This window comes from Salmo salar, chromosome ssa14 (genome assembly GCF_905237065.1).
Source record: "Salmo salar chromosome ssa14, Ssal_v3.1, whole genome shotgun sequence".
Lineage (NCBI taxonomy): Eukaryota > Metazoa > Chordata > Actinopteri > Salmoniformes > Salmonidae > Salmo > Salmo salar.
The window spans coordinates 75,169,886-75,184,831 of NC_059455.1; positions in this window are offsets into that span (position 1 = coordinate 75,169,886).

Below are 14,946 nucleotides of genomic sequence, written 5' to 3' on the forward strand. Positions count from 1 at the left end.
TGAGGATTATGGTAAGAAGGCAAATACTGATAGTAAAAACAACGCTAACGCTAGCTAGCTGGCTAACAATAGCTAGTTTAGGGTTAAGGTTATGAATTTGTTTAAACGGTTAAGGTTAGGGTTCCTTTCGTTTTTGCCTTAAGACATTTTCTGTCTCATGTATTCATACCAAATGTAACATGTTACACTAATTTAAGTGTCCAGGATTTAGATTTACTATGTTATGTCCAGTGGTGACACGTCATTCAGGGCAGGTGGGGCCCCAAAACATTTTTTGGGCGGAGCTTTTCTGTTTTGCATGTTATTTTGGCATTAATACGTGTCACATATCAGTTTGCAAACAATGTAAAAAAAATATATAATTGAGTTAATAAAGCCGCATAGAAACGTGGTCTCTTTTCTTGAGTAAGGCAGCTCCAAAATGCAGGTGTTTCAGTGTAGCTCAGTGTTTTCTGTGGTGGTTTTGCGCCGTGATCGTCTCAGTGTTCTGTCACTCATGAGGACTGCACGTCATCGCCAAGTCTAAGGGTAGAGCTAGAAAATTCTAGCCCCTTGGGTGCTGCCATAGAGTTACAATAGAAGTGCCCATCCAAGAAGGCTCAAGGTCATTGGCCACTGATAAAATTATGTGAAATCACATTACATCTACAATAGCTTTGATTGCACTGACCATGTCAACATCATACTTTCAAAATCTTAGCTAACAGTCATCATCATGAATCAAGTCGACAATCTACTGGCAAATCCTGTTTAATCCTTGTCATATGAAGAGAAATAATGAAGAGAAATTATAGATAGAACGTATCGGTGCTCCTCGGCCGTTGGAGATAAACATTACACAAGTTGGAAATCGCAAATTCAACAATGAGTGGTTTGGAAGGAATCAGTGTGGCTAGCAATCACTAGCCTGCTATTCAGTGAAGCGGCTGTGTGGTCCAAAGTCTAAGATTAAGGGTCTCTTTTCCTAGTTTAAAATGATAAACATTCAACATTTGCCATGCTGTCAATGAAGCATGATTTGTGCCGTGCTCAAATATGACTGGGAAAATACATTTTGAACTTTCATCCAACTTGGAATTGTACATTCGGAACTCGGGCCTCTTTCTAGAGCTACAACCTGGAGATCACTGACGTCATCATGATTCAACCTTTTCTTCCCCCCAGAGTTCCCAGTTGTCTTGAAAGCACCCTAAATCCAGAGAATGCCAGACTTCGATGGCAAAATTTTCCCATTAAGGATTTTCCCACGCCACCTTCCTGTTCAAGTGAGCACAACAAGGTGATTCCAAAACATTTATTGTATGCTGCTGCGTAAATTATGTAATATGCCAGGGAGATATGTACACTGTAGCTAAGAAAGTAATAATAAGTGTATGTTGTGTAGTAAGCTGTTAGTAGCCCATGTGCCTCACCCTAATAATTTGGTCTATTTACCCCTCTTAATTTTGCCAACTGTCCTGACTTGGTGGTGCACATGTAGCCTATAACCATCTATAATTAAAAATGTTGTGTGAAGATCTCAAGACCGAAAACCACCCAGACTGAAAAAGTTGAAGAATTCCAAGTGGCATTCCACACATGTAACTTGAAAGGGAACCTCAGATGACACTCATAAACAGCCATATAATCGAACCCTAAAGTTAGCCCCTAGAATTCCTTTAAAAAAACACTTCAAACCAAACCCAGCCATAAATCCTAATGCCTCCTCTATTAAAGATGACCCGCCTTAAACACTAACATTCTCTAACATCTACAGCAGGGATGGGCAACTTTGATGGGGGTGGGGGCCACTAAAAAACCGAACTCATCATAAGGGGCCCCAGTGGCTTGTGGGTCTGTGTACCCACATCAATATCTCTCCACCTTGCGAGCAAAACATTTTAGCGGCCCCCTCGTAATAGCGAAAGGGGAAAAAAATCTGTTTTAAAGTTAATTTACTGCAATTCTGCACATTTTGCCATGGGGCATAGAGAAAATGTTGCAGTTTTAAAGCAAGTTCGCTACATTTCTAATCATCTTGCCATGGAGCGGAGATAAAAATGTACAGTTTTACAGCTAATTTCCTGCAATTCTACACAATTTGCCATAGGTTGAAGGCAAATGTTTGCAGTTTTTAACATGATAGCTGATGATCAATGGGCCCCACCCCGGTCGGTAATTCGACCATGCTTACTACAAGTTTAGATAGCTGGCCACCAGACTAACTTACCAACCTAAAAAAGAAATTGACATGGGCTAATTGAGTGACTGGTGATGCACAACCAAATTTCGAAATTGCACCTTGTGTATTCTATTAACTTAACTATCAACAGTAAGTTGAGACTGAGGTTTTTTTGGTGGGGGAATTGGTAACCCTAACATTGTTAACCCTAACATTTCCCATATTACCTGCTCAGGTAGCTAGCCTATAACTAGGACCTGGACAAATTCTTGACCATTTTGGTCGTCATTGTCAAAGGTTTCACTGCAGAAGTCATAGAAAGGACCCAGTTCCACGAGAGTGCAGTGGACCACACTTTAAGGGTATAAGATGCTATTTGGGACGCCCAACCCTGTCTGGATTCTCTAAAAGCACCACTACTGTGTTTAAGCTTCCGTTATCAATAGAGGTACCATTCATAACTTATCATATTTCATTATGACATATAATATTGCTTGGAACTGCCTTTTAAAGGTGAAGCACCAGTCAGGGAGTCTAGTTGTAGTGGATATATATTGACTTTGTGTTCAGGAAATGTTTATTCAGCCAGCCTGACGTATAGGGCATGTTCAATATTTTGTCACCCAGGAGAGGGTGACTGGTAAACTCACTCAATTAAGTTGTGTAAGACCCAGCACAATATTTGTCCATCCTGTACTTCAAAGGTTGACTATTCAGGATATCCTCTCTTGTATTGCTTAAGTTTGAGTTAATCAGTATGACTCTTATACTGGAAGCAGACAATGCTGTGTATAACGTAGGTGTATGCAGGTAGGCCAGAACTACTAAAGGTTTCTATAGGACTCTGGGTGGTTGTCTGGGTAAACATTCTAGATCCCTAAACCTTCAAAAAAAAAATCCAGGAATTCCTTTCCCAGGCGCACACTCTGTTCCTCGCAGTCCTGGCAAACCAATCTCACCCTGTTTCAAGACACAAAGAAAATGCAGACAATAAACAAGTTATGTAATAACTACTTCAAATGTCTGTGCTCTTTATACTGTATAGTAGATGAACAATGGGGCCCAATGAACTTTGACCTCTAAATGAACTTTTGACACCTTGCTTACCTTTGTAACGGCTGTCGTCGGGAATAGAGGACCAAAACGCAGCAGGAATGTGGATGCTCATCTTGTTATTTATTTTAAATAAAGGGAACACCAAAATAACAAAACGAAGAATGCACGAACAACAAAACAGTCTTGTCAGGCTCCCACAGGCAAAACAAGAAACAATCTCCCACAAGCACATACCCATATATAGGACTCTCAATCAGAGGCAACTAGAAAACACCTGCCTCCAATTGAGAGTCCAACCCCAATAAACTAGACATAGAAATACAAAAGACTAGAGACCACATAGAAATACAAACCTAGAACATAACCCCAAAAACCCAGAACTAACTAAACCAACACCCTATTAAATAAATCACCACCCCGAACCACATAAACAAAATACCCTCTGCCACGTCCTGACCAAACTACAATAACAAATAACCCTTATACTGGTCAGGACGTGACAACCTTAGGTTGGACCGCTCCATCTTCCCCAAGTATACCAGGTATCCCAGAGGATCCGTCAGGTCCTGGTTCACCCTGGAGACGACCACAGATCAGACACTCACCTCCACATTCAACACCTGCTCATCTCAGCTGTATATTGTATGCTGCATTGGAGACCTTTGCCATCCACTCACCTTCGGCCCTGGCTCCACAACTCCTCTCTCTCCCTGTGGTCCGTGCTGCCCTGGGAAGCCCTGGTCACCCTGTGGAGAAGACAACTGAATCAGTCCCTGATTAGAGGACCTGGACCCTCTCTAAAATTATCCGCCGCAATTGTTGCAACCCCTATTACTAGCCTGTTCAACCTCTCTTTCGTATCGTCCGAGATTCCTAAAGATTGGAAAGCTGCCGCGGTCATCCCCCTCTTCAAAGGGGGGAGACAATCTAGATCCAAACTGTTACAGACCTATACCTATCCTACCCTGCCTCACTAACTTTAAACATCAGCTGTCAGAGTAGCTCACAGATCATTGCACCTGTACATAGCCCATCTGTAAATAGCCCATCCAACAACCTCATCCCCATATTGTTATTTATTTTTTTGCTCCTTTCCACCCCAGTATCTCTACTTGCACATTAATCTTCTGCACATCTATCACTCCAGTGTTTAATTGCTAAATTGTAATTACTTCGCCACTACGGCCTATTTATTGCCTTACCTCCCTAATCTTACCTCATTTGCACACACTGTATATAGATGTTTTTTCTATTGTGTTATTGACTGTACGTTTGTTTATCCCATGTGTAACTCTGTGTTGTTTGTGTCGCACTGCTTTGCTTTATCTTGGCCAGGATGCAGTTGTAAATGAGCACTTGTTCTCAACTAGCCTACCTGGTTAAATAAAGGTGAAATAAAATAAAAAATAAATAGAGGTGAAGAATGAAAACCAGCTGTACTAAGCACCTCGAGGTCTGGATTTGAGTAAGGGGGCAATGTACCATATCACCCACTCCCATATTTAGTTCTACTCACCTTCGGGACGAATATTCCCAGCCCTGGTGGCCCACGAGGGCTGGAAGACCCAGGTGGACCATGGTCTCCCTGCAGGGAGAGAGAGGGACATAGATTACTCAGTTCAGTTATAAGTGAGTGATAGAACAAACCAGAATGGCAGTGGGATACAAATCAAAACAATTGAACACAGTGGAAAAAATTGAATCATTTGATAGGCCTGCCATTTCTCCTAGAAAACCCATCAATCCTGACAACCCTGGGGCTCCTGTGTTTCCCTGGAGGTCAGAAGTTAGAGGATCAGGGGATAAGAGGTAATCCCTTAGTGCAGGGGTTCCCAAACATTTTTTTTGCGTCGGGACCCCATTTATGATAGCAACCTCATCAAGGACCCTGTCATAATATCAGAACACAACTCCTACTACAGTGTGATAAAAATGGCATACAAGAGGTTTTACTATGACTTCTGCCGTGCATGGCTGGACTCAAGTCTTGGCCCCAGGGACTGAACATTTAAAAGGCCCCCCCTCTTGGCATCAGAGAGACAATTTTCCAGTTTTAAAGCACATTTCCTGCTATTCTACAAATTTAGACTTGGGGCAGAGAGACAATTCTGTCGCCGGACCCCCTGCCTTACTGTACGCCATGTTTTCATGACCATCATCACCACAGACACACAGCACTTCAATACCTCCCATCTTGAGGTGGTTTAGGTTAAGGTCAGGGTCAACAATCACCAGTCCAACCATCCCCATCCCAGTCCCCCTATCCCAGTCCAGTCCAACCCCCCATCCCAGTCCCACCCCCCCATCCCAGTCCCACCACCCCCCATCCCAGTCCCATCCGGAGACACCTGAAACTCCACCTCTTTAAGGAATACCTGGGATAGGATAAAGTAATCCTTCTACCCCCCCCCCCTGGTAGGTCCAGGTCTTCCCTGGTTTCCTTTATCACCCTAGGTGTTCTGACACAGGATAAATTAGGATTAGAGTCAGAGATGACTAGAGAGATCGTATGACAGAAAAGAGGTAGAAGTCACCTCTAACAACAGATTTAAACTGGCCTTAGGTGTAGGAAACCTGATGCCAGTATCCCCAGGAGGTTCCGTCACTCCACTAGGTCACCCTGGGAAAGAGGGGCATCATTCACCTTTCCCCAACTTTCTCTGTACATTTTAGCTGTATCTTTATCTAGAACATTTCTGGAGGTATAGGAAGTTTAGCATAATCCTTACTTTGGGTCCTAAAGGTCCTTCAGGGCCCTGGTCCCCAAGACCTCCACTAACTGGTGCAGCGGTCTAAGGCACTGCATCTCAGTGCTAGAGGTGTCACTACAGACCCTGGTTCGATTCCAGGCTGTATCACAATCAGCCGTGATTGGGAGTCCCATAAGGCGGCGCACAATTGGCATAGCGTTGTTAGGGTTTGGCCGGGGTAGGCAGTCATTGCAAATAATACTTTTTTCTTAACTGACTTGCCAAGTTAAATAAAAATTAATTCATTAAAAAAGACCCTGCAAAAGAGACAAGAAAAACACCTCGGTCAATGCGTGAATATAAATCCTCTGCAGTGGGCTATAATCACAGGGCCTTGAGGTTTTCACAAATACAAATAAGAAAACCAATCAGTCAGGGCCTCCCAAGTGGCGCAGCGGTCTAAGGTACTGCCTCGCAATGCTATAGGCGTCACTACAGACCCGGGTTCGATCCCATTGAACTGTCATTGAACCCTCTTAGTTTATTTAGTAAAAAAAAAAATCTCTCTCCTGGAAAATCAACGTATGTAAAAACACTGCTTCTGTCACTACAGATTCATTTAGGACAAAACAAAGAATTTACACGAAATCCTTTAGGACTTGGAGTACCGTCAGATCCAGACCGGCCTGTTTTCCCCTGCAAATTACACAGGAATGGAGATATCATTCCATCAGAGGACAGATCATTGGACAGAATATATTTTTTGGGGCCCTTTTTCATCCCTGGTTGTTCCCATAACATCCCCATGGTGTTTGTAAATGCGTGTGTAGGTGACTATGATCGTTCGGTGTGTAAATCCTCTGTCTATGCTCTTTCTGTGACCTCTGTATATTATCAGCCTCAAACCCTGAGTAGTAGCCTATACAGTCTCAGTCAACTCAATAGTGTCAGAGGGTTCTGTGCCGTATAACCTCAGTCAACTCAATAGTGTCAGAGGGCTCTGTGCCGTATAACCTCAGTCAACTCAATAGTGTCAGAGGGTTCTGTGCCGTATAACCTCAGTCAACTCAATAGTGTCAGAGGATTCTGTGCCGTAAAACCTCAGTCAACTCAATAGTGTCAGAGGATTCTGTGCCGTAAAACCTCAGTCAACTCAATAGTGTCAGAGGGTTCTGTGCCGTATAACCTCAGTCAACTCAATAGTGTCAGAGGGTTCTGTGCCGTATAACCTCAGTCAACTCAATAGTGTCAGAGGCCTCTGTGTGCCGTATAACCTCAGTCAACTCAATAGTGTCAGAGGGCTCTGTGCCGTATAACCTCAGTCAACTCAATAGTGTCAGGGGCCTCTGTGCCGTATAGCCTCAGTCAACTCAATAGTGTCAGGGGCCTCTGTGCCGTATAGCCTCAGTCAACATAATAGTGTCAAATCAAATCTAATTTTATTGGTCACAAACACACTGTTAGCAGATGTTAAAGTGAGTGTTGTGAAATGCTTGTGCTTCTAGTTCTGACAGTGGAGTAAAATCTAACAAGTAATCTAACAATTCTCCAACAACTACCTAATACACACAAATCTAAAGGGATGAATGAGAATATGTACATATAAATATATGGATGACCGATGGCCGAGCGGCATAGGCAAGGTGCAATAGATGGTATAAAATACAGTATATACATTTGAAGTCGGAAGTTTACATACGCATAGGATGGAGTCATTAAAACTCGTTTTTCAACCACTCCACAAATTTCTTGTTAACAAACTAGCGTTTTGGCAAGTCGGTTAAGACTTTGTGCATGACACAAGTCATTTTTCCAACAATTGTTTACAGACAGATTATTTCACTTATAATTCACTGTATCACAATTCCAGTGGGTCAGAAGTTTACATACACTAAGTTGACTGTGCCTTTAAAGAGCTTGGAAAATTCCAGAAAATGATGTAATGGCTTTAGACGCTTCTGAGAGGCTAATTGACATCATTTGAGTCAATTGGGGTGTACCTGTGGATGCATTTCAAGGCCTACCTTCAAACTCAGTGCCTCTTTGATTGACATCATGGGAAATCAAAAGAAATCAGCCAAGATCTCAGAAGAAGAATTGTAGACCTCCACAAGTCTGGTTCATCCTTGGGAGCAATTTCCAAATGCCTGAAGGTACCACGTTCATCTGTACAAACAATAGTACGCAAGTATAAACACCATGGGACCACGCAGCCATCATACCACTCAGGAAGGAGACGCGTTCTGTCCCCTAGAGATGAACGTACTTTGGTGCAAAAAGTCCAAATCAATCCCAGAACAACAGCAAAGGACCTTGTGAAGATGCTGGAGGAAACCGGTACAAAAGTATCTATATCCACAGTAAAACGAGTCCAATATCAACATAACCTGAAAGGTCACTCATGAAGGAAGAAGCCACTGCTCCAAAACGCTTGCAAGCCGAAGAACACCATCCCAACTGTGAGGCACGGGGGTGACAGCATCATGTTGTGGGGGTGCTTTACTGCAGGAGGGACTGGTGCACTTCACAAAATAGATGGCGTCATAAGGAAGGAAAATTATGTGGATATATTGAAGCAACATCTCAAGACATCAGTCAGGAAGTTAAAGCTTGGTCGCAAATGGGTCTTCCAAATGGACAATGACCCCAAACATACTTCCAAAGATGTGGCAAAATGGCTTAAGGACAACAAAGTCAAGGTATTGGAGTGGCCATCACAAAGCCCTGACCTCAATCCTATAGAACATTTGTGGGCAGAACTGAAAATGTGTCTGCGAGCAGGGAGGCCTACAAACCTGACTCAGTTACACCAGCTCTGTCAGGAGGAATGGGCCAAAATTCACCCAACTTATTTTGGGAAGCTTGTGGAAGGGTACTTGAAACATTTGACCCAAGTTAAACAATTTAAAGGCAATGCTACCAAATACTAATTGAGTATTTTTAAACTTCTGACCCACTGGGAATGTGATGAAAGAAATAAAAGCTGAAATAAATCATTCTCGCTACTATTATTCTGGCATTTCACATTCTTAAAATAAAGTGGTGATCCTAACTGACCTAAGACAGGGAATATTTACTAGGATAAAAATGTCAGGAATTGTGAAAAACTGAGTTTAAATGTTTTTGGCTAAGGTGTATGTACAATTCCGACCTCAACTGTACATATGATATGAGTAATGTAAGATATGTAAACATTATTGAAGTGGCATTATTTAAAGTGGGATTGTTTAAAGTGACTAGTGATTCATTTATTAAAGTGGCCAGTGATTGGGTCTCAATGTAGGTAGCAGCCTCTCTTAGTTAGTGATTGCTGTTTAGCATTCTGATGGCCTTGAGAAAGAAGCTGTTTTTCAGTCTCTCGGTCCCTTTGATGCACCTGTACTGACCTGGCCTTCTGGATGGTAGTGGGGTGAACAGGCAGTGGCTCGGGTGGTTGTTGTCCTTCGTGATCTTTTTGGCCTTCCTGTGACATTGGGTGCTGTTGGTGTCATGGAGGGCAGGTCGTTTGCCTCCGGTGATGCGTTGTGCAGACCGCACCACCCTCTGGAGAGCTTTGCGGTTGAGGGCGGAGCAGTTGCCGTACCAGAATGTGATACAGCCTGACACGATGCTCTCGATTGTGCATCTGTAAAAGTTCGTCAGGGTTTTGTGTGACAAGCCAAATTGATACAGCCTCCTGAGGTTGAAGAGGCGCTGTTGTTCCTTCTTCACCATGCTGTCTGTGTGGGTGGACCATTTTCAGTTTGTCTGTGATGTATACGCCGAGGAACTTAAAAAACTTTCCACCTTCTCCACTGCTGTCCCTTTGATGTGGATGGGGGGGTGCTCCCTCTGCTGTTTCCTGAAGTCCACGATCATCTCCTTTGTTTTGTTGAAGTTGAGTGAGAGGTTGTTTTCCTGACACCACACTCCGAGTGCCCTCACCTCCTCCTTGTAGGGTGTCTCGTCATTGTTGGTAATCAAGCCCACTACTGTTGTGTCGTCTGCAAACTTGATGATTGAGTTGGAGGCGTGCATGGCCACACAGTCATGGGTGAGCAGGGAGTACAGGAGAGGGCTGAGCACGCACCCTTGTGGGGCCCCAGTGTTGAGGCTCAGTGAAGTGGAGATGTTGTTTCCTACCTTCACCACCCGAGGGCGGCCCGTCAGAAAGTCCAGGACACAATTGTACAGGGCGGGGTTGAGACCCAGGGCCTCCAGCTTGATGATGAGCTTGGAGGGTACTATGGTGTTGAATGCTGAGCTGTAGTCAATGAACAGCATTCTTACATAGGTATTCCTTTTGTCCAGATGGAATAGGGCAGTGTGCAGTGTGATGGCGATTGCATCGTCTGTGGACCTGTTGGGGCGGTATGCAAACTGAAGTGGGTCTAGGGTGGCCAGTAAGGTGGAGGTGATATGTTCCTTGACTCTCTCAAAGCACTACATGATGACAGATGTGAGTGCTATGGAGCGGTAGTCATTTAGTTAAGTTATCTTTGCCTTCTTGGGTACAGGAACAATGGTGGCCATCTTGAAGCATGTGGGGACAGCAGACTGGGATAGGGAGCGACTGAACATGTCCGTCAACACACCAGCCAGCTGGTCTGCACATGCTCTGAGGACGCGGCTAGGGATGCCGTCTGGGCCAGCAGCCTTGCAAGGGTTAACTCGGAGGAGAGGGGGCGCAGTCCTTGTTAGCAGGCTCCGACAGTGGCACGGTATTATCCTCAAAGCGGGAAAAGAAGGTGTTTAATTTGTCTGGAAGCGTGACGTCGGTGTCTGTGACGTGGCTGGTTTTCTTTTTGTAGTCTGTGGTTTCCTGTAGACCCTGCTACAAACGTCTCGTGTCTGAGCCGATGAATTGCGACTCCACTTTTTGTCCTTGTACTGGCATTCCGCTTGTTTGATTGCCTTGCGGAGGGAATAACTACACTGTTTATATTCAGCCATATTCTCAGACCTCTTTCCATGGTTAAATGCGGTGGTTCGCGCTTTCAGTTTTGCGGCGAATGCCGCCATCCATCCACGGATTCTGGTTAGGGTAAGTTGTAAGTCACAGTCGGTACATCTCAAATGCACTTCCTTATAAACTCACTCACCGAGTCAACGTATTGATCAATGTTGTTCTCTGAGGCTGACCGGAACATATCCCAATCTGCGTGATCAAAGCAATCTTGAAGCATTGATTCCGATTGGTCAGACCAGCGTTGAATGGTTCTAGTCACTGGTACATCCTGTTTGAGTTTCTGCCTATAAGACGGTAGGAGCAAGATGGCGTCGTGGTTGAGTTTGCCGAAGGGAGGGCGGGGGAGGACTTGTATGCATCGCGGAAGTTAGAGTAGCAGTGATCGAGTGTATTACCCCTGCAGGTACTGCAATCAATATGCTGATTTGTTTTGTTCAAATCCCCAGCTACAATAAATGCAGCCTCAGGATATACAGTGGCTTGCGAAAGTATTCACCCCCTTGGCATGTTTCCTATTTTATTGCCCTACAACCTGGAATTAAAATAGATTTTTTGGGGGGGTTTGTATCATTTGATTTACACCACATGCCTACCACTTTGAAGATGCAAAATCTTTTTTATTGTGAAACAAACAAGAAATAAGACAAAAAAACTGAAAACTTGAGCGAGCGTAACTATTCACCCAAAATCAATACTTTGTAGAGCCACTTTTTTCAGCAATTACAGCTGCAAGACTCTTGGGGTATGTCTCTATAAGCTTGGCACATCTAGCCACTGGGATTTTTGCCCATTCTTCAAGGCAAAACTTTCCCAGCTCCTTCAAGTTGGATGGGTTCCGGTGGTGTACAGCAATCTTTAAGTCATACCACAGATTCTCAATTGGATTGAGGTCTGGGCTTTGACTAGTCCATTCCAAGGCATGTAAATGTTTCCCATTAAACCACTCAAGTGTTGTTTTAGCAGTATGCTTAGGGTCATTGCCCTGCTGGAAGGTGAACCTCCGTCCCAGTCTCAAATCTCTGGAAGACAAACAGGTTTCCCTCAGAATCTCCCTGTATTTAGCGCCATCCATCATTCCTTCAATTCTGACCAGTTTCCCAGTCCCTGCCGATGAAAAACATCCCCACAGCATGATGCTGCCAAAACCATGCTTGACTGGGATGTTGTTCTCGGGGTGATGAGAGGTGTTGGGTTTGCGCCAGACATAGTGTTTTCCTTGATGGCCAAAAAGCTCAGTTTTAGTCTCATCTGACCAGAGTACCTTCTTCCATATGTTTGGGGAGTCTCCCACATGCCTTTTGGCGAACACCAAACGTGTTTTCTTATTTTTTTCTTTAAGCAATGGCTTTTTTCTGGCCACTGTTCCGTAAAGCCCAGCTCTGTGGAGTGTACAGCTTAAAGTGGTCCTATGGACAGATACTCCAATCTCCGCTGTGGAGTTTTGCAGCTCCTTCATGGTTGTCTTTGTTCTCTTTTTGCCTCTCTGATTAATGCCCTCCTTGCCTGGTCTGTGAGTTTTGTTGGGCGGCCCTCTCTTGGGAGGTTTGCTGTGGAGCCATATTCTTTCAATTTTTTAATAATGGATTTAATGGTGCTCCGTGGGATGTTCAAAGTTTGAGATACTTTTTTATAACCCAACCCTGATCTGTACTTCTCCACAACTTTGTCTCTGACCTGTTTGGAGAGCTCCTTTATCTTCATGGTGCCGCTTGCTTGGTGGTGCCCTTTGCTTCGTGGTGTTGCAGACTCTGGGGTCTTTCAGAACAGGTTTAAATATACTGAGTTCATGTGACAGATCATGTGACACTTAGATTGCACACAGGTGGACTTTATTGAACTAATCTTATTTAGGGGCTTCATAGCAAAGGGGGTGAATACATATGCACAAACAAATTTTCCGTTTTAACATTTTTTAAATTTTTTGAAACAAGTTATTTTTTTAATTTCACTTCACCAATTTGGACTATTTTGTGTATGTCCATTACATGAAATCCAAATAAAAATCAATTTAAATTACAGGTTGTAATGCAACAAAACAGGAAAAACGCCAAGAAGGATGAATACTTTTGCAAGGCACTGTATGGTTTCCTGTTTACATAGAGTCGAGTGAAGTTCCTTGAGGGCCGTCGTGGTGTCTGCTTGAGGGGGAATGTACACAGCTGTGACGATAACTGATGAGAATTCTCTTGGGAGGTAATATGGCCAGCATTTGATTGTAAGGAATTCTAAGTCGGGTGAGCAGAAGGACTTGAGTTCCTGTATGTTGTTATGATTACACCATGAGTCGTTAATCATGAAGCATACACCCCCGACCTTCCTCTTCCCAGAGAGGTTTTTATCTCTGTCGGCGCGATGCATGGAGTAGCCCTGTGGCTGAACCAATTCCGACAACATATCCCGAGAGAGCCATGTTTCCGTGATACAGAGAATGTTACAATCTCCCAGTGCTAACCCTGGGAGAGAAATGGGGTGCTAACCCTGGGAGAGCCCCTGGTTGCATACAGAGGGGTGTGTAGGGGGGTTATAGCAAATGGTTGTCCAACTGGTGAACTTTCCAGCAATAACACAGACCTGTCTGAGGATTACTGCTCCTCTGTACTGCAGAGTAAACCACTGTCAACCTGGACACTTCAGACACACCAGATCTGACACACAGACACAACACTGGGAAATATGAAGGGCGGGTTTGAGGACAATTTCATGTAAATTCGGTCAAACCAGTCATTGCTTTTCAATAGGGGAATTTAAATTCAGTGTACTTCCTGAACTGATAGTTATAGTGTATGACGTTTACTGGCTACTAGAGGACGCTTTTGATTAATTAAGGTCACTAATTTGTAAATAACTCCTTTCACCTTTCACCTGGTCTTAATTGAAAGGAGGAAACAAAAACCAGCAGACACTGGGATTTATGTGGAATGAGTTTAACACTATCTAGGTTAGCTGATGAGACAGATAAGGAAGTGGACTCACTAGGCTTCCAGGGGGATCTCTCTCTTAAATCACACAGACAAGACTTTGGCTGTGGGCACTGAAACCAAGATAATTTGTGAATTTATTTTTGATTTAACCTTTATTTAACTAGTCAGTTAAAAACAAATTCTTATTTAAAATGACAGCCTACCAAGAGGTAAAAGGCCTCCTGCGTGGACGGGGGCTGGGATTGTAAGCATTTCACTGTAAGGTCTACACCTGTTGTAGTCGGCGCATGTGACAAATACAATTTCATTTGATAAAAAATACAAATGTAGGACAAAACACACATCACGGCAGGAGAGACACCCCAACACTACATAAAGAGAGACCTAACACAGCAACACAGAATGGTAGCAACACAACATGACAACAACACGGTAGAAACACAACATAGCAGCAGAACAAACATGGTACAAATATTGTTGGGCACAGACAACAGCACAAAGGGCAAAAAGGTAGAGACAACAATACATCATGTGATGTAAGAGAAGCAACATTTAAATATACACCTCAGAGATAATTATCTTTGCATTCCAAATGGATGATTACAAAAAAAGGCACTTACCCCTATGTTGACAAGTGCTTTCTAAAAATAATAGCTCACACTCAGTGCTCAGTAATGTATGTTTCAATTTAGCCATTTTAATCCTGTTCAGTCATCTCACTGCATGAGCTCTACTGAATTGGGATTTAGGGTTTGAGGGAAAATATAAACATCTAGAATTGTATAGGAATGTTGGTATCCTTGAGGACAGATCCCTCCCACCACTCACCAGTTCTTTAAAGAGTTTATCCTCCAGCAGGTTGTCTGTGAGGCTGAGGACGTGCTGCTGTGGTGGGGTGCTGGCGATGGAACGTAGCCTGGCATTGGTGGGCCAGTCCCTGCCTGGGTAGTCCCTACAGCCTGATGGTGAACAGACAAATGTTGTGGTTCTTGGCCTCGGCCGCATCACTGGGGCTGCGGGGATGGTCCACGCTGTCGGTCATCAGCAACGCCACCCTCAGGCTGTTAGCCGCTGTCTCACGGCTAAACACCTGTGTTAGCATCATCCTCAGTCTCCAACCTGCTGTACTGCAGTGCAGCTAGCATCATCCTCAGTCTCCAATCTGCTGTA